At 31.1% G+C, this 18367-nt stretch overlaps 1 protein-coding gene across 1 annotated transcript in view; it reads right to left on the reverse strand.

Annotated features, from left to right (window-relative positions):
• Window positions 1-4803, reverse strand: part of LOC113376280 (zinc finger protein squeeze-like) — an 82303-nt gene extending 77500 nt beyond the window's left edge. Inside the window, exon 1 of the mRNA XM_026616186.1 lies at window positions 3531-4803. The gene's annotated coding sequence lies outside the window, so the exon portion shown is untranslated. The remainder of the gene's footprint in view (window positions 1-3530) is intronic.
• Between the last annotated feature and the right edge of the window lie 13564 nt (window positions 4804-18367).

Below are 18367 nucleotides of genomic sequence, written 5' to 3' on the forward strand. Positions count from 1 at the left end.
TTAAAATTTTAATAGATATTCTTACGTTTCGAGTCCAAATTTGACGATTCTTCAGTAGATAAAACACACAAATTATTTAAACATAGATCATAAAAAAACTAATTCAATGAAAATAATTCTTCAATTACAACGATGTTAATAAAAAAGATTCAGAATATTTAATACAGAAAAACTATTAGGAGGTAATAATTTCGACCATCACTCAACGAAGGGTAAAAAGAGACTGTTTTACAGCTCATATATATTAAGCTCTCTATGAAAATTCTTATGATTGCATGTTTATATGACTAATACTGATTAAAATAGGTAGAAATTCAAACAATAAATATTTAATTTATTTTATCCTTTTCGCACAATTCATAATGGTTGTTTGATATATTTAATCTTAATCTTAGTTTAATTTTGCGGAATAAATATATAATTATATTGTGTAAATATCACCTTGATGCAAGTATTTCGTTTAATATAAGTTTTTTAAATAATTTGCCTTATCGAACACGCATAGAATATTTATTAAACATAATTCAGATTATCTTTTTAATAAATGAAAATATGCCGCTATGAAAGCTTTTTGTTCATAACAAGATTAAGGTATTGTTATAATTACATATATAATTAAACGTATGCCACTCTCATAATAATCTAGTTTCTATAATATTTTCTGTTTATATAATATTATCCTAATGTTTCTATTGCACAAATAGAGTGATTCATAGCTCATAAATCTTAACAATTACACTAAAATTAAATTATATAAATACTTAATTTTTGAAAATATTGTTTATGAATCATTATGAAAGATGATGGAAAAGAATTCTTGACAGGCCTGTTTGTTAATTTTTTATATGCATAAGAAAAAACTATATAATATTAAAAAAAATTTTTCGTACTAATTTATTGACTACTTTTGTGAGTTTCGTATACCCATTTTTCAATATTGTGTTAATTTGAAAATATTAGTAAAGAAAAACATTTTTTAAAATTCCTTTTAATTTGGGTGATCTCTATAATTGATGATACGATGATAGATACCCTCCCATTGCATTTAACAATTTAATTTTTTAATTTAAATTTAATTTAAGAAATATTGAACTAAATAATTGTGTGTTTATTCTAGATTTACGACTTTCGTCATTAATAAATTAAAATATTTTTTTTTTTAACAAATCATTTTCAAGATACAGAAACCATTCTATGAGGGCAACATATGTTGAATTTAAGAACAAAATTGTTTTAGTTAGACAATACATTTTAAAATAAATGTATATATTGAATTAAATATATTAAAAATTTAATAAATGGTTTGTGTAAGTTGGCATTAAATAATTTAGCAAAAACGTTCAATCTTACAATGTCGATGAAATGAATTTAGTTTTTTGACAAGCCACATGTTACTTAGTATTGCATTGCGCTATTTTTAATTTGGCATGCATTCCAATTTTAACAGTATTTAAGGAGTATAATTTCATTAAATATGTTCATATTATCATATTTGAATTAGCATATTTTAATGAAATCTATACTTTTTAAATACAAATAAAATTAGATATTTGTGTTTGAAAGATTTGTGATAATATACTTGATTCATAGCTTTCATCAATAGTTTTGTTGCTGTGATAAATGTAAAAATAAATGCATCAGCCATAAACTCAAAATATATAAAATATGTAGGAAGCTTGATACGTATATAATATATAAATACGATAGCAGATTTTAGAAAATCTAGTCAAACAATACAGGGAAATAAGTTTTGAAAATTGTTAGAAAAAAGCTTTTAAGGATAAAAAAAATTCGTATGTATCTATAATTATTGAAAATTTTCAGAATTATATTTTGTATTTTTATTTGATAAATGAGTCATGGTAACGGTGAGAATAATATCCTGAAAGCTCGTTCCATTTTATGATCTGATAATATATTTCAGATTAATTGATATGTGTTCCTAATTATTTTCATGAGTATTAAAATCCTAACACTGACTTCATTAATTTAATTCCGCTACGAATTTCTTTTTATTTTATTTATAATTGTTATCCAATTATATCATGAAGATTGAAGAATGAAGAATGAATATTGGTTTTGATGTCTATATATATTTGAAAATTATTTTGATCAGACATATATATATACACGTATATATAATATGCATAAGAGTATTCGACTCCATTGCATGAGCAAGCTCTCATCCTTAACTAATTTTAAATTGAAAATACTAATTCATAAGAGATATTATTGGCGACATTATTTTCGTCGAGGATTTTTAAGGCAATGTGCCAAATGGCAGATATCGTAATTATATAGGAAATGTTTTTTTGATGATTTTCCTTGGATGACACAAATTGTGCAAAAACTTAATATAATATTAAATAAGTAAATAATTAGTAAATAAGATATAATATTAGTTTAAGATTGTAATTACTGAATGCAAGTATATATTACAGACGATGCGTGGAAATTTATTATTATTTATGTAATATTGAAAATTGCACAACTGAAACCGCAGACAGTATAGGAATCAGATTTCATTATCGATACGATAAAAAAGGTCGACCTTTGACACACGAATGTCAGTATGCAATTCCTTCAATATTGTAAATATGCATCGCTGACGAAAAAGCGCAATGGATGTGTATATAATGTTTAGTGTAACACATCGTCATGTTAAATGTTAAATTGTTGCTTGTTTTCTGTTATGCGGCTGGCTTCTTATTTGCAAAAACAATTACCAGACACGGCACCCATTGACAATGGCATGGTGTATAATGCATGTTATTTGTTACTTCGGCGCATATTATTTCTACGCGGGACATGGTTCGTATTATGTAGCGTTTGTTTATCAATATTCTTATTATCCACCTATTATGAGTCCAATTACCGTTGAATATTTTTATTGTTCAAATTTCATGCACGGATGTAAATTTTTGTAGCGGGTTGTCATGAAAATATTCCGATGTCATTTCGTTCGCAGATCTAGCTCATTGCTTATTATTAGAATAAATAGCCATTATAAAGAGTTGCATACGCTTCTTGCAAATGCATATAGCAAACAATGTCTATTGTGTATAGTGGTATGCTGCTATGACGACTAATTTAAAATATATTGAAAAATAAGGACAAGGCTAAATTGCAGTGCATCAAATTATTTTGTTTGATTGGACAGACTCTCAGTAAACCGATTTTTAATTTCATAAAAATATACTACGTTAACTTTTACCATCAAGCTTGCTATTGTGAAGGTTGATATTAAATTTATTTAAAGTTAATTTTAATATTATTTTTAATTAAGTTAGTTATAAATGAACCGATCGCTATTTCCAAGTATTAGTTTTGTTCATGCAGTTAATTAGTGATCATTTTTGTGCGGTGTATGCGTAACAAATATATGTTTTAAATATTAATACACTATTTTGATTGAACGCGAAAATAAAAAAAAACGATACATATTGTGAGAATGAGGTGTGGAGTTATGCCGGAGGATATTCTCAAGTGACTGTACACAATGTTTGCATATTTACTTAAAATTTACTTACGTAACCAGAATAGGAGAGTCGCCATTTTTATTTTCTCGGATTTTTTTCGGCCATAATGCGGCACAAAACACATAAATTAAGAAACACACAAACCGCACGCAAATGAATTGGACTACTTATTTAATTAACATTCGGTATAATATATTACATGGCTGTATTTTTTCTATGCATTAGCTTACATTGTCACCGGTGTAACTGAGCTAGAAAAATGGTCGAACTTGAAATCATCCAGGCGCTTATCAGCGTCAGAGATACGAGCAAATAAAATGCCGATTTTTTTGAAAAACGCGATAACTAGCACTGCTCTATTGCCAACTGCAGCGACGACACCGAAACCAGACACACACATGCAGGCGCAGGCAATGTCTACGGATTTCTAGTAGATACTTAGAACGATTATTGTAACACTTGACACGAGTCGCGAGACAGTTCGCAGTTCACGTTTTACACGATTCACCTTCACAGTACACGGGACCCACTGAATATTACACCCTCCTCAGACGGAGTTGTTCCCGCGCAAAGTCTTTTAGGATCACACACCCGATTCACCACCGCGAACAGTTTTCACACCGCTAGCTTCCAAACGACAGAACGCTCTTTGTGAGTGAGTGCTTCATACGTTTGTTCGCGTCTTTCCGTTGGAACAATTTTCTACAATATCTATAAATAATAAAGTCGATGGTTTCACTACAGCACTATGCACTATGCACTATGCACAAAGCGAGTCCGATCGGTGGTCAGTAGGTTCTGACACCTCGTGCTCCTTGTATTAGGAGCCGGGTCGTTCCGTTGCTGACATGTCGTCGGCTTTTGTCTTCCGGCTTCCGGTCTTCCTGGAGGTTTCTCTTCGAGAGATCTTACTTGCACACTGCGCCCGGCATGACTCGTGCTCGCATATCACCGGTGTTGTCAATCGCCGAATCGCCGAAACGCCAAAACAATCCGACACGAGGGGGGGCGTGGCGCGTTATCGGACGTTACAAGAACGTAGTGGGAAAGAGGGTGGCTCAAGACTCAACTTAATGTGTTCTCATTCGATACTGTTACGGTTACTGACTTCAGTTCGCGTCGTCGTCGATGACGTTTCTTGATGATGGTGATGCGATTCTGTTTTGTCTCTCTTGATGATACCACCGCACTGAGGTGAGTCTTCGGCCTCCACCAGTATTCGTGTGTGCGCTCATACTACGAGCGAAACCGCGCGCGCTAGCTCTAGCGCAAAGGATCGCAAAAGGGGAACAAAAATTGCATCTACCAGACACCGAGAAACAACATGGCTGCCGTCAATGTCAACAAGCAAACGCTGTGGCTTTCTCTACGCGTCATAGATAGTGCTTGAGCGAAGGACTCCGGATGGCTAGGCCAGGCGGCGAGGTGGACAGACCTCGCGGGCTCCTCTGTCACATTTTTCCGCATTCGGCGAAAATTGCATTTTTATTAAGTAAGCTATGCATGGCGATATTATGACATATCTCGTTATTTATTTATTTTAACTAACCGTTTAAATTTAAATTATTTATAAAATAATGAACATTACGCTTCAATTATGATAAATATTTACATAGATTTTTTTCATGTTAAAAACTATTCAGTGCATATTTTATTTTTTTCTTGATAAAAAGTTTAAGTTTCAATATTTTATAAAATATACAATCAATTATCAGTTTTTTTAATTATTTGATCAAGTTTGTTTCTTATAAATTCTACTACTTTTTTCTTGATATAATAAAGCATGTATAAAAAATTTTTGTACTCCACATCAAATTTGTTTCATATTTCAAATTGTTACGCACATACGTTCAGATTTTTCCCCATAACACGCGTATAATATTCACTATCATACTCATATCAAAATAGACACATAGATTCATAGATTATACTCAACTCTTGTGAATATGTACGTACATACAGTGCAATGCGTTCGCATACATTCGCGCATTAAGAGTGCATTCTCATATCGCAGATGTAATGCCCGCCTCGGTTTTGAAGTTGTGTGCGACTACCCACACGAGCTTGCGTTCGCAAAAGAGATACAAGTGTACGATGGCACAGACAACACATGTGGATCCGCATATCCCCAGAAATGTGCGCATAGTGCGATGCACCAACACGGCCGCAGAAAACTAGCCACCGCATGCATTATTATTGCGTCCACATATTTCAGATCTCCTACTCAAGACCGTTCAAAGATCGATCTGTAGGATATCGCCGCTCCACACATTTTCATAAACCTACTCGGTTTAAATGTCCATTGGCTATTACATCGACTAGGTTATAGAGATTAGAAACTGGCTTTCCCAAAAAACATCGTCATTTCATTAACAATTAAGTTTTTATGATTTCATTCATGCAATTACCATTTTCGACAAAAAATTTATTAAAAATGTACTCAAGACCTTCAAAGACCGATCTGTAGGATATCGCAGCTCCACACATTTTCATAAACCTACTCGGTTTAAATGTCCATTGGCTATTACATCAACTAGGGTATAGAGATTGGATACTGATTTTCTCAAAAAACATCGATATTTGACTAGAAAATTAAGTTTTTAGGATTCGCTTCGCGCAATTACCATTTTCGACAAAAAAGTTATTAAAAAGTTATTCAAGACTTTCAAAGATCGATCTGTAGGATATCGCCGCTCCACACATTTTCATAAGCCTATTTGGTTTAAATGTCCATTGGCTATTACATCGACTAGGTTATAGAGATTAGAAACTGGCTTTCCCAAAAAACATCGTCATTTCATTAACAATTAAGTTTTTATGATTTTCTTCATGTAATTACCATTTTCTACAAAAAAGTTATCAAAAATTTACTCAAGACCTTCAAAGATCGATCTGTAGGATATCGCCGCTCCACACATTTTCATAAACCTACTCGGTTTAAATGTCTATTGGCTATTACATCAACTAGGGTATAGAGATTGAAAAATGATTTTTCCAAAAAACATCGTCATTTGTTTAAAAATTAAGTTTTTATGATTTTATTAATGCAATTACCATTTTCGACAAAAAAATTATTAAAAATTTACTCAAGACCTTCAAAGACCGATCTGTAGGATATCGCAGCTCCACACATTTTCATAAACCTACTCGGTTTAAATGTCCATTGGCTATTACATCAACTAGGGTATAGGAGAGTGGAAACTGGTTGTCCCAAATAACATCGACATTTGATTAAAAAATTAAGTTTTTGTGCTTTTTTCGCGCAAATACCATTTTCGCCAAAAAGTTATTAAAATGTTACTCAAGATCATCCAAAGGTCGATCTGTAATATATCGCCGCTCCGCACATTTTTATAAACCTACTCGGTTTAAATGTCTATTGGCTATTACATCAACTAGTGTATAGAGATTGGAAACTGATTTTCCCAAAAGACACCGACATTTGATTAAAATTAAGTTTTTATGATTTCCTTCGCGCAATTAGAATTTTTGCCAAAAATGTATTAAAAAGTTACTCAAGACCGTCCAAAAGATCGATCTGTAGGATAACACCGCTCCACACATTTTTCTAAACCTACTCGATTTAAATGTCCATTGGCCATTACAACAACTAGAATATAGAGATCGGAAACTGATTTTCCCAAAAAACATTGACATTTGATTGAAAAATCAAGTTTATATGCTTTTTTTCTCGCAATTACCATTTTTGCCAAAAAGTTATTAAAAAGTTACTCAAGACCGTCCAAAGATCGATCTGTAAGATACCGCCGCTTCGCACATTCTTATAAACCTACCCGGTTTAAATGTCCATTGGCTATTACATCAACTAGGGTATAGAGATTGGAAGCTATTTTCCCACCAAAAAACATCGACTTTTAATTCAAAAAAAAAATTTTTTTCGATTTTTTTTCACGAAATTAGCATTTTCAATAAAATAGCTATTCCGACAAACTATGAAAAGAAATAAATTTTTTCATTATAATACATGAACAAGCTTTTATAAAGTAATCCTACATATAAAGTTAAGCTTTTGCACCAGAAGGTATTTTCAAACAATTTTTTTATTCTTAATTTTGGCAGTGAGGACTGTTGTTTCGATTACCACAACTTAACATAATTTTTAAGTACTATGTTACTTAATTTTATAAGATGTATTATCATTTTTAAGTTAGATTCAACAAGTATTCTTATAAAAGCTCTATAAAAGCTTACACGTGGTTTGGATAAGAAGGTAAAATTAAATTAATAGTTATTTTTCTGCTGATGAATATTTCTGTAAAAACACCAGATCAAGGTTATATACAGAGTGATCTTTGTAAGAAATGTGCCTATTAAATTTATATTTTGGTTTGGCTGAATGATGTAGCTACTATTGTGTAAAGTCACTTTGAAATGAAGACATTGGATCTCTTCTACCCCTGGCAGTCCCCGTCTATGGGGTAAAAATGAACGGTCGATAGATTTCAGAAAAATAGTAAAAAACACATTGTTATAATTAAGAATTACTGGTAATTTTATTGAACATTATTTGATACGTGTTATGTGTTGTGATGTAGTTTATTTGGTTTAGACAGTATAATTACTCAAAGTCAAATAGGGCCTTTGTGCCTTCCCCTACTCTATTAGATTTGCAACTATATATTTGTTCAATTACAAAATACAAAACCGTAATTACTCATATATTATTATCTGATGTAAAACTTTTTAAACCAATACGATATTATAGCAAAAAAATTTTTCTCCAATGAGATATTTGAGGAGCAAACAGATCACAACAATCTTGTGTCGTCTTCTTCAGCATTGCATGTGAAAAGTAAAGATCCGGTACGATTTTTTGCTAAACTGTCTGCATAAATAAATAAATCGATTCATGTAAATCAATCGTTTTGTATAAATATACAATGCGTGACCTCGTATCATCTTATCAGTTCCACTCGTTTAAGCATCCAATGATGAATCACGTTTGCATTCGCCACACTCGCTCCGATGCCTTCTACATGCATATCGTTACACTAGCAATTCCATCACATATCACTCCGTTTGATCGACAATATTAAATCACACTTATCAGCTTGATAAACACTGACTGTTACACGACTCTTGCAGACAAAGAATTTAATGAGCACGAAAAATTAAAAAAAAAATTGAAAAAATATTGGTTGCAAGAGCCCTTTTCTCTAGCACTCAAATTTTGTACTTGAAGAATGAAACAACACAATTGTGAAAAACAAATTGGTTTATCTATCGCTTGTTTCGTCTCTACAGCTGTATACCAATTTTGAAATTTGAAAAGATAGTTAAATTTTAATCACTAAAAAAGAACAACCTCACGTTTACTTGTCTTGGGATTTTGATGAAACTTTGCATGGTGATAGAGACCCAGACCCAAAAGTGGTTTAATTATAAAATAATTGAAGTTTTTTAAAATAGCTATTCGTACTCTATAATGTAAGCAATTTAAATTTTAATCTTAAAAAAATATTTTGAGCATATACTTCTTAGCTTTTTACATATTTTATTGACTAGTCGTTGCTTAGTTTCTCTATTCCGAAATTAAAAATAAGATATTGGATCTCTTTTACCCCTGGCAGTCCCCGTCTATGGGGTATATAGATAACCAAATAATTTTTAGGCACATAACTTTATTATTAAGCAGATAAATTCTGTAATTGTCAAAAAAAATTGAGCTTTCAATGTTAACTTGAATGTAGAAATAATCTACTATTTTTCATACACCTTGATATATAATATCTAAACGATATATATGTAGAGTAGATATGAAGTAGATATATTAAGTCTTAATAGTATTACTATAATAAACAAAATTTTTTGTGCTTATAAAAAAATTTTTTACGTATTTATTTTATAAAATATTTCAACATAAACACTCTCAAATTTGATATTAAAAAAATAGAAATATTTAACTTCCCGTAGGGCAAGTTATAGTAATTTAGCTTCATGTACTGACTAGCAAATTTGTAGAATGTGTGATTGTGTCTAAGATTTTAAGAATATAAATAATTCTGAATTGTAAAATCGTTTCTATTTAAAATATTTAAAATGAATCATATCTGCACTAAAAATATTCAATATAAGTATTCAGATCGTAGTGCACAAAGAAGGCAATGAAAGAATATCGTTGTTCGAGAATCACGTTCTAGATAGAGACGCATTCTATTAATGTTATAAATACAAATAAATACAGATTTTTTATTTTTTTTCCTTCTAAATAGTTTAAATTTCAGTTTTTCTGCATCATGTGTATCAGCACTCATAAATAATTTAAATTGTACAATACATTTGTACTTATAATGATACTTGATAAATTAAATACGAAAAATATTTACTGTAATGATTAGGTCAAGCACTGATATAAGTAGTCTCTTAGACGTAAATATTTATACTTGATAGTTTATATTTTTAATAAACATACATCGGTACAATACAATTATGCAGTATAAGTCGATGAAGAAAATCAGAAAAATTTCTCAGACAGTAATAATTTTTACATATAATCTTAAGTGAAAATACCACTCGTGGGCGTAGTTGCATATGAAATTATTAGAAGTCAAAAAATACTATTTAGTATAAGTTATTCGTGGGCAAGTCAATCGTGGGTAAGTGGCTAGAGTGACTGGAGCTTAATCAGAGGTTTCAAGCAGTAGTGACATCCGTTTTCACTACTTCATATAAGAGGCAATATGTTTCCAAGTACAAATATCCCTCATTCGACCTTGCAGCATTAATAACATATTCGTCCTATTACAGAAATTGTAATAATAAAATTTATCACACCGAGATGAGAAAACTGTTTGGATTGCCATCTGTAAAACCGACATAGTATTTAGTTAAATTAGCTTAACTGCTTATAAGACTCATTATCTGATTTCTAGTCAAGACAATTAAAAAAAAAAATAGCATAAGTCATTAGTGATAACAGGATAGGACAACTAGTGGATTGTCTATTAAAAAACAAGTTATACACAATATGTCAAAAAAAATTATTAAATGTAAAAACAAACATCATCACAGAAACAGGACAACTGTTTGGGTTGGCTTGGCATTTATAAAACCGACGTAGTTAGTTAAATCCAATTATCACAACAGCTCATAGAACCCTTAGCGCTGTTCAAATAATAAAAATAAAAATGTAGCTACGCTTCTAACAAAAGCCTAGATATTTTTCATATTACATTTTTACTTTATGAATTTTCTTCTTAACACATTTTATAATATGATTATTGTTTCGCATTAGTCATACACTACTGCATCGGTTAAGACACTCGAGATGCAGTTGAATTATGCAACATATTTGTAATAACTTTTTGTGAAGCCGTATGAAGTAGAATATACGTCCATAAAGGAATATGCGCACGAGAAGAACAGATCTAATAACTGTAAAATATACTGGCCATAGGAATGCAGTACATAGTAATCATACCCATTAAGTTACATATATATATATATATATATATATATATATATATATATATATATGTATATACTTATATGAGTCTGTTTCCATATTAGTGTGCATGATTGTAGTATCTTTCATCATTTGTTGCGATATATTTTTGTATATTTTATTACAATTTTACGACACTGGAATGCATTATGAGTCTATTTTTCACCCATGTTATAAATAAGCAAATATGAAATTGAACTATCACAAATAAATTCAAAAATAAACTAGTGGTGCATGGCATCTTACCTTATGGCAACTTGCAAAAAACGTCCCATACCGTAATGTAAAATTTTTAAAAGTTAAATGTCGCGGAATGAAGCTAAAAGTTAAATAGAATTAGAAATTTGAAAAAAAAGAGCAAGAATTGAAGAAAATAAGAAGAAGAAAAATAAGATGAATATAGTATAGGATACATATATAGATTGAAAATGATATAAAAATTAGAATGTAAATAAATAAAAATATTGTTGGTGGCTAAATGCGAGTAAGCGAGGCCAAATAAAAATTAAAAAAAAAAATGTCGCGAACATTTATTTGAACCACATAAGTAAACTTTAGATATAATGAATCTTGGTACGGAAAAAACAAAAATGTGAACAAATTAGGCATTTATTATAAAAAATCTCTATATATTATCTAATAAATTAATGTGCATATGCCTAATGATCCTTTTCCCCGCTTATTGCATTTTTTCAACTTTTTCTCTAGATCACTGCAACCCCTGGATCTGCCTATACAAAAATTTAATATTTTTTTCATTGCGTCAATACAAGTGAAATATTTTCTGAATCATTCAAACCGGCGCTCTGTTCTCTCAAAAACTAAATTTTCATTGTTTGCACTTTTTGCTCCGTATCTCTGAAACGGCTAGACCTGCCTTTGCCAGAAACTAACCAGCATGCCTCCTCATCAATATGAATCAAAAGTTTTAGAAATAATTCAAATTGGTTAATGCGTGCGCACGAAATTGTCGCCAAAAATTTGTATCGACACATAGATACATACACATATACATGATTTTTTTAAAGTATGCCAAAATGTTCAAAAACCTTTGAAACGTGAAGATATGCAAAAATTTCATTTTTGATTTTTTGTGTTTACTATAACTTATCCTACGGAGAGTTAATTGAAATTTTTGAGAAGCTTAACTATAATTTATTTTATACTCCTGCTACCATCAAAATATTTATAATACCGATAAGTTATTACATTGTATTTTGATTTAAATAATACCTTTGTAGTTAGTATGTGATTTACTTAAAAAAATACTGTATCTAATAGTGTTAAGTTTTTAAAGCATGCTAATAAGGTTACCTAAGAGTATTTAAATACGCATATATATATATATATATATATATATATATATATATGTAGATATAAAAATAATCAAACAGCTTTTAAAAAGAAACAGAATAAGCGTAGAAGGCAACTAACAGCACAAAAAAGCGAAGTGAAAAAGTACGTTGATAAATCTTGTTGCGTGCCATGAAAACGACCTGCCTTAACTTCGGAGCTATTGAGTCTGTTCGAGGCGTACGATGTGCACTGTTCTCTTCGGCTTATGCCATAAGTATAATATATAGGTATATATATATATATATATATATATATAGATATATATATATATATATATATATATATATATATATATATATATAGGGTAGAGCAGGGCTCAAAGGTCCACGGGTAATAAATTCCATCCCCAATATCTCAAAAACAAGTAAGGCTAAGAATTTTTTAACAACAATATTTGAAAGTAAAGGGACAAAAATGTATAACCAGCCATCACCTTGATTTCTCCTTCCATCGGAAGATAAACGGCAACGCTTGAAAATTCATAATAAAAGCATTTTTTTCCGTTGTTAGTTTTTTTAGTTGTGAGCCCTGTTGTTTAGTTTACTAGATCCTAATATAATTTTTGAGTATAAGTTATTTAATTGTTTTATAAAAAGTATTTTTAACTTTAATGCAAGATTTAACGGTTTTTTATTGCCTTTATAAAACTTTACACTTGGGTGGAGTAAAAAGAATCAACTAAACTTTTACCATGGCAAAGGTTTAAACAATAAAAAATAGTAAATAAAAAAGGAAATTAAGTTAAAAAAGCAATTTTACAAAAGATAAGTTAAATTAATATTGATTACATTTCTGATGATTATTTTGGCAAAATACCAGATCAAGGTTGTATACAGTATTAACTCTAAAAAATGTACCTATAGAATTTCTATTTTGCATTGGATGAATAATTTTCCGTCTCATTTTACCCCGCCTATCGGGTAAAGAGGATCAAGTGACAATTTTTTAAAAAACAGCGAAGGAAAACACATTTTTACAATGATGAAATAGTTGGGAGTTTTACTGAACATAGTCAGATAGTTGCTTGTTTGATATGTGTTATTTATCGTGATAAATTTAATATTTCATAAATCAAGCCTTTATCCCAAACGCCCAAAAATCCCGAACCTTCATGTTTACCATGTTTTTTTTTTACCATGTTTTTTTTATTGCTATTTTATTAATTTAAATTTTTTACGGTTTTAAATGAGTATAACTTTCAACCTTGTGCAAGAATTTTGAGCTTAACTGGTGATCAGATAGACTTTAATATGATGAACTTGATGATGAACATTGTATTTAATGTTTATGCTATATTTTCAGCTCTTTTTTCAGAAACGAAATTCGTGCAGCTACTATGATTATTATAAAATTACTGTCCTTTTAATATTAATTATAAATGAGCTTGACAAGAGCCTGAAATAATATCTATTATTATTGATTACGGCTTGCTAATGAATGAATAAATAAATGAATAAATAAATAAATAAATAAAATGTGTACTCTATCACCAAACCATTATTTTTCAATCTAATCAAAAGCTCAATATGACTATTAGTTTCTTTTAATAGTGGTATCAAATTTCCGCGATGTCCTTAAATAGATGGAATGATATTTTCAAGGACCCTCATTATAGTAGAACATTTACTGGTGGATTAGCGATCATCGCGAATAGCGATCAGTAAGGAAGGATCATCGTGCTCTGCTGTCCAGCGCGCCATAAGAAATGTGTGTAAGCACATACGGAACAAATGCACATATCCGCGGCCACGTACACACGCTCGCGCCGCGTTCTGTTTTAAGATGAGGATGCTGATCGCTCAAAGAGAAGAAACACATGAGATAGAGGGCTTTCGCGAATAGAGAATGGTGAGGGAAGAAAAAGAAATAAAACATTGGGAGAAGACGAAGAAGGCCTAATAGAAAGAGATAATATCATAACAGAAGATGTCCGGGAGTGAGATACGCATACGTCAGAAACTCTATGCATGAACAAAGGTTGATGCACTCTCCTCCGGGTGTGTAATAGTATGTTTTGCATCTTGCTATATTTCTTGCAGTGTTTGCATATACTCGGCCATATGCGTATGTATGTGTTTTCTATTCTTTTTAATGCTTTTATTCTTTGTTTTCGTTCTTTTATTTTCTAGTACGTTTATTTGCATCTTTCGCCAATCTCTTTTTATAAAGTACAATCAGTGGTAAAACGATCAGGATGGTGCAGTCATCGTTCTAACATCTATCCTAGTGGCTGATGGGCCGATACACGGGTGGTAGACCTCGCGCTTATGTGACTACACCAGGAAGTACCTGTGCAAGAGACCACACTGCGCGAGACTTATAAAACCCACGCTGTTACCGCAAACTCGAACGCAAACCATCTTACACCGCGTAACTCGTTCCGACTCGACCCTCCCGCGCGGAAAACTAATTACATTATTTCATAACCATACGGAGACTTATATGTTTACTTGTTTCACCTTTACGTCGCTATTATTCAATGTTTTGTTATGCAGTCAATCAATATTCGCGAAATAATTATAATTCCCTATAGGAGGCATTGATATTATTAAGTGTCCGCTAGTTGGATCATAAATGGATTTCATAGAGTACCTAATAAATCTAGTGAAACACATTCATATATAATGCAGGTGATCATCTTAATCATATACTATGGTCAATTTTAAAATAATATCATTTTTTTATTATAATATCTTTTATTTACAACTGTCCAGTAAAGGACATTCAATAAATTTGATGAATTTACCATAGTCGGCCGAAAAGGGACATTGTATACTACAAGAGCATGTTGGAAAAAACAGTAGTTGTTTTTCCATTCGATATAAAATTCACAATATTTTATGGATAATTATATAATTTTTAACTATTTACTTATTAAATAATTTCTTATAAATAATGATTAAGTTATTTCCATTTTTTATCAGGAGAGTTGATGGCTTTAATCCAGTGGCGCTTTTCAATCTTCTTGGATAGTTCTCTGTTATCAATAAGTTTGCTAATGAATTTGGGTGACTGATTAGCTTGTTTCTATACTTCTGTGCTGTTTTTGTTATTACTTCATTTACGGTAGGTGTATTTGTGTCGACATGAATCAACCAGTTGGGAACATATTTTGGAGCTCCTAAGGCAATTTTCAAAAATTTGTTTTGAAATTTCTGTATAATTTCTATATTAGTCTTATGACCACTGCCCCACAATTGCATACCATAACACCAAATTGGTTTGAATAAAGATTTATATAAATTCATATTCACATATTTCTATTTATTTTACAATTTATACCAATATAGGGTAGAACCGGGCACAAAGGTCTAATAGACTTAGAGCAATTATATTGTGAAAACCATACCAATTACATCATAACAGACACCATATATCAAACAAACAACTATATGACTAAAGTAAGTTCAGCGAAAATCCTGAGCTAATCCATCTTTGAAGAAAAATATTTTATTTCTGTTTTTCGAAAATTTGACAACTGGTTCCTTTTAACTCAGATAGCAAACAGATCCAATTTCTTATTTTAAATTTTAAAGGGATTTTTCACGATAATAGCTATAATATTCAACTAATGTAAAATGTAAATTGCATGAGTACATTTTTCACAAAGATAACACAGTATGTAACTTTGATCTTGTTTTCGAAAGAAACATTCACCAGCAGATTTGGAATATCTATTATTTTAATTTATTTCTTGTAAAATGGTTCATTTAACTAAACTCACATTTTTATTTACTATTTTTTTAATTTATTACGCGTTTGCCAGGATGAAAGTTCAGTGGGTCCTTTTTACTCCACTCGCATGTGAGCTATTTTAGAGGCTATATAAAAATATCTGTTCAATCTAACTTAAAATAACACTACATCCTATAAAACTATTAAATAACGTACACATAAAAAATATATTAAAGTCTCGTAAACTAAACAACAGTGCTCACAACCAAAAAAACTAACAATAAAAGAAAATACTTCTGTTATAGATTTTCAAACATGACCGTTTATCACCTGATAGCGATGTTGCTTGATTTGAGGCAATATCTGATTACACATCTTTTTCCCTCTACTTTCAAAAATTTTTGTTAAAAAAAATTCTTAACTTCACTTGTTATTGAGATATCGTTGGTGGACCTTTTCACCTGCAAACTCTTAAGCCCTACGATATATTCAACTGTACGATATATAAATCTACCCTCGTATATATATATATGTATATATATATATACATATATATATATATATATATATATATATATTGGTAAGTGTGCAAGTATGTGCCAGAATGTCCATAAATAAATATTCAGAATAGAAATACTTCTTATTTCAATTTTTGCTCTCGATTCAAATTGTAACTTTATACTGAAGATATTCCATACCAATTAAACCACGAAGTTTATGATTTATTGCACGCACTGTAATCATTGATTAATTATTATAATAATGCTTGCAAGTTACCAGTTATGTACTGTCGTGGTTTTATGGCAAAAAGTACATAATTCATTATTTATTACTATAACTTATAGATGAGCACCAGTAAAGCATGGGCAAGACACGATTTAAATTAAGATCATCACAATTGAGTGAACATTATTGGCTAGTATTTTATAATAATAATTATCAATACAAATATGTACTAAGTAATTATAGATATTAGATATATATTGCATATAGGATGCATTTATGTACTTTTTTGGGCTTGAAAACAGATGACAAACAAAAAAAAAACAATTCCTTATAATATTGTTATAAAAATATTTCCTGGATAAAACTATGCTAAAACGAGTAACATAGATCAGCAATCATCGACTTAAGTGGAATTTTAGTAACATAATCGCAATAAAAATTGAGGAGTGTAACGTGGTTATCAATACTGATTGCCGGGATTGCGATAAGTTAGCTTAAGTTATTGCAAGCGAAAAAGTTAGAGCGATGAAAGTTGTTATTACTTTTATTCAATAATACATTCTTCATGCTGTGCATGAAATTGTTAAGAGTATGTTGGGTCCGGCCTAGCTAACACCTTCTAGTCCAGTCCGCGCGAGATGAGCACATCGCACCGCTGCGGCCGTTGTGCGCAGACACCAAAGTGAATGACCCTGGATCGGCGCTATGATGAAGTTCATCTGCATTGCATTCATATGCTATGCAATATAATACCGTATATGTGAAGGTGTACACATATTTCGCTGATGCCATCTTCAATATTCCAATTTGTTTGCACAATCCAGAAACCGTTCGTTACCGCATCTTCCCCACCCTCGATCGTGTAACGCGAGCCTGTACGTTCGTCAAGATTGTTTCCTTGAATATTTCCTTCATGAACTTGCTATTTTCAAGTTCGCGTTAAACGACACGGTGAACGTTGTGATATGTCACTGATCATTACGTATTAGTTTCAAAGCCGGTGTGAAACTATGTACGAAATGACGTGATAAACGTCTCAATAAACTTGCAATGACAAGTTTTTCGATTGCAAATGCATTGGCTATTTAAAAGTTAGTTTAAATTATGGTGCGTAAAATCAACAACGCCAGAAGATAAATCTGCGGAAAGCATTTCGTCATAATCATTAGCCAATGATTTCAAAACTTCGGCGTCGGCAACAGGTAGTCGTAGATGTGGCGCGTAATGTTGCTCTGTTGATAGAGCGAGCGTAGAAGCACGTGTAGCGCGTGGTGTGTGAGTAAGGAACGATGAAGAAGCAAACACATTAATAGAGGCGAACGTGCGAGTCGCCGGTGATGACACGCGTTTTAGTAATCATTCTTTGACATTTCACATTGGGTAATGTGGGGTGGACGATCATAAATGAGTCTATCAATATGTTTATACATATTTCTTTAATAATTTGAATGCGATGTGCAAAATTTGTACGAATACACATATACTCACACAATATCACACAGATATATATATACATTAGGGTGGTCCTTAATATGGACGTTTTTGAATTTCCTTGCTCCCAAGGGCTCAAATGGTTCCAAATTGATAAAAAACAATTCTCTGAAAGTTGTGGCTCTTGATAATAACTTTTAGATAGTGCGCAATTCAATCAAACTTCGTACTGAAA

This window comes from Ctenocephalides felis, unplaced genomic scaffold, assembly GCF_003426905.1.
Source record: "Ctenocephalides felis isolate EL2017-DRISC unplaced genomic scaffold, ASM342690v1 CF-g0.4_SCAFFOLD_01886, whole genome shotgun sequence".
Taxonomy (NCBI): domain Eukaryota; kingdom Metazoa; phylum Arthropoda; class Insecta; order Siphonaptera; family Pulicidae; genus Ctenocephalides; species Ctenocephalides felis.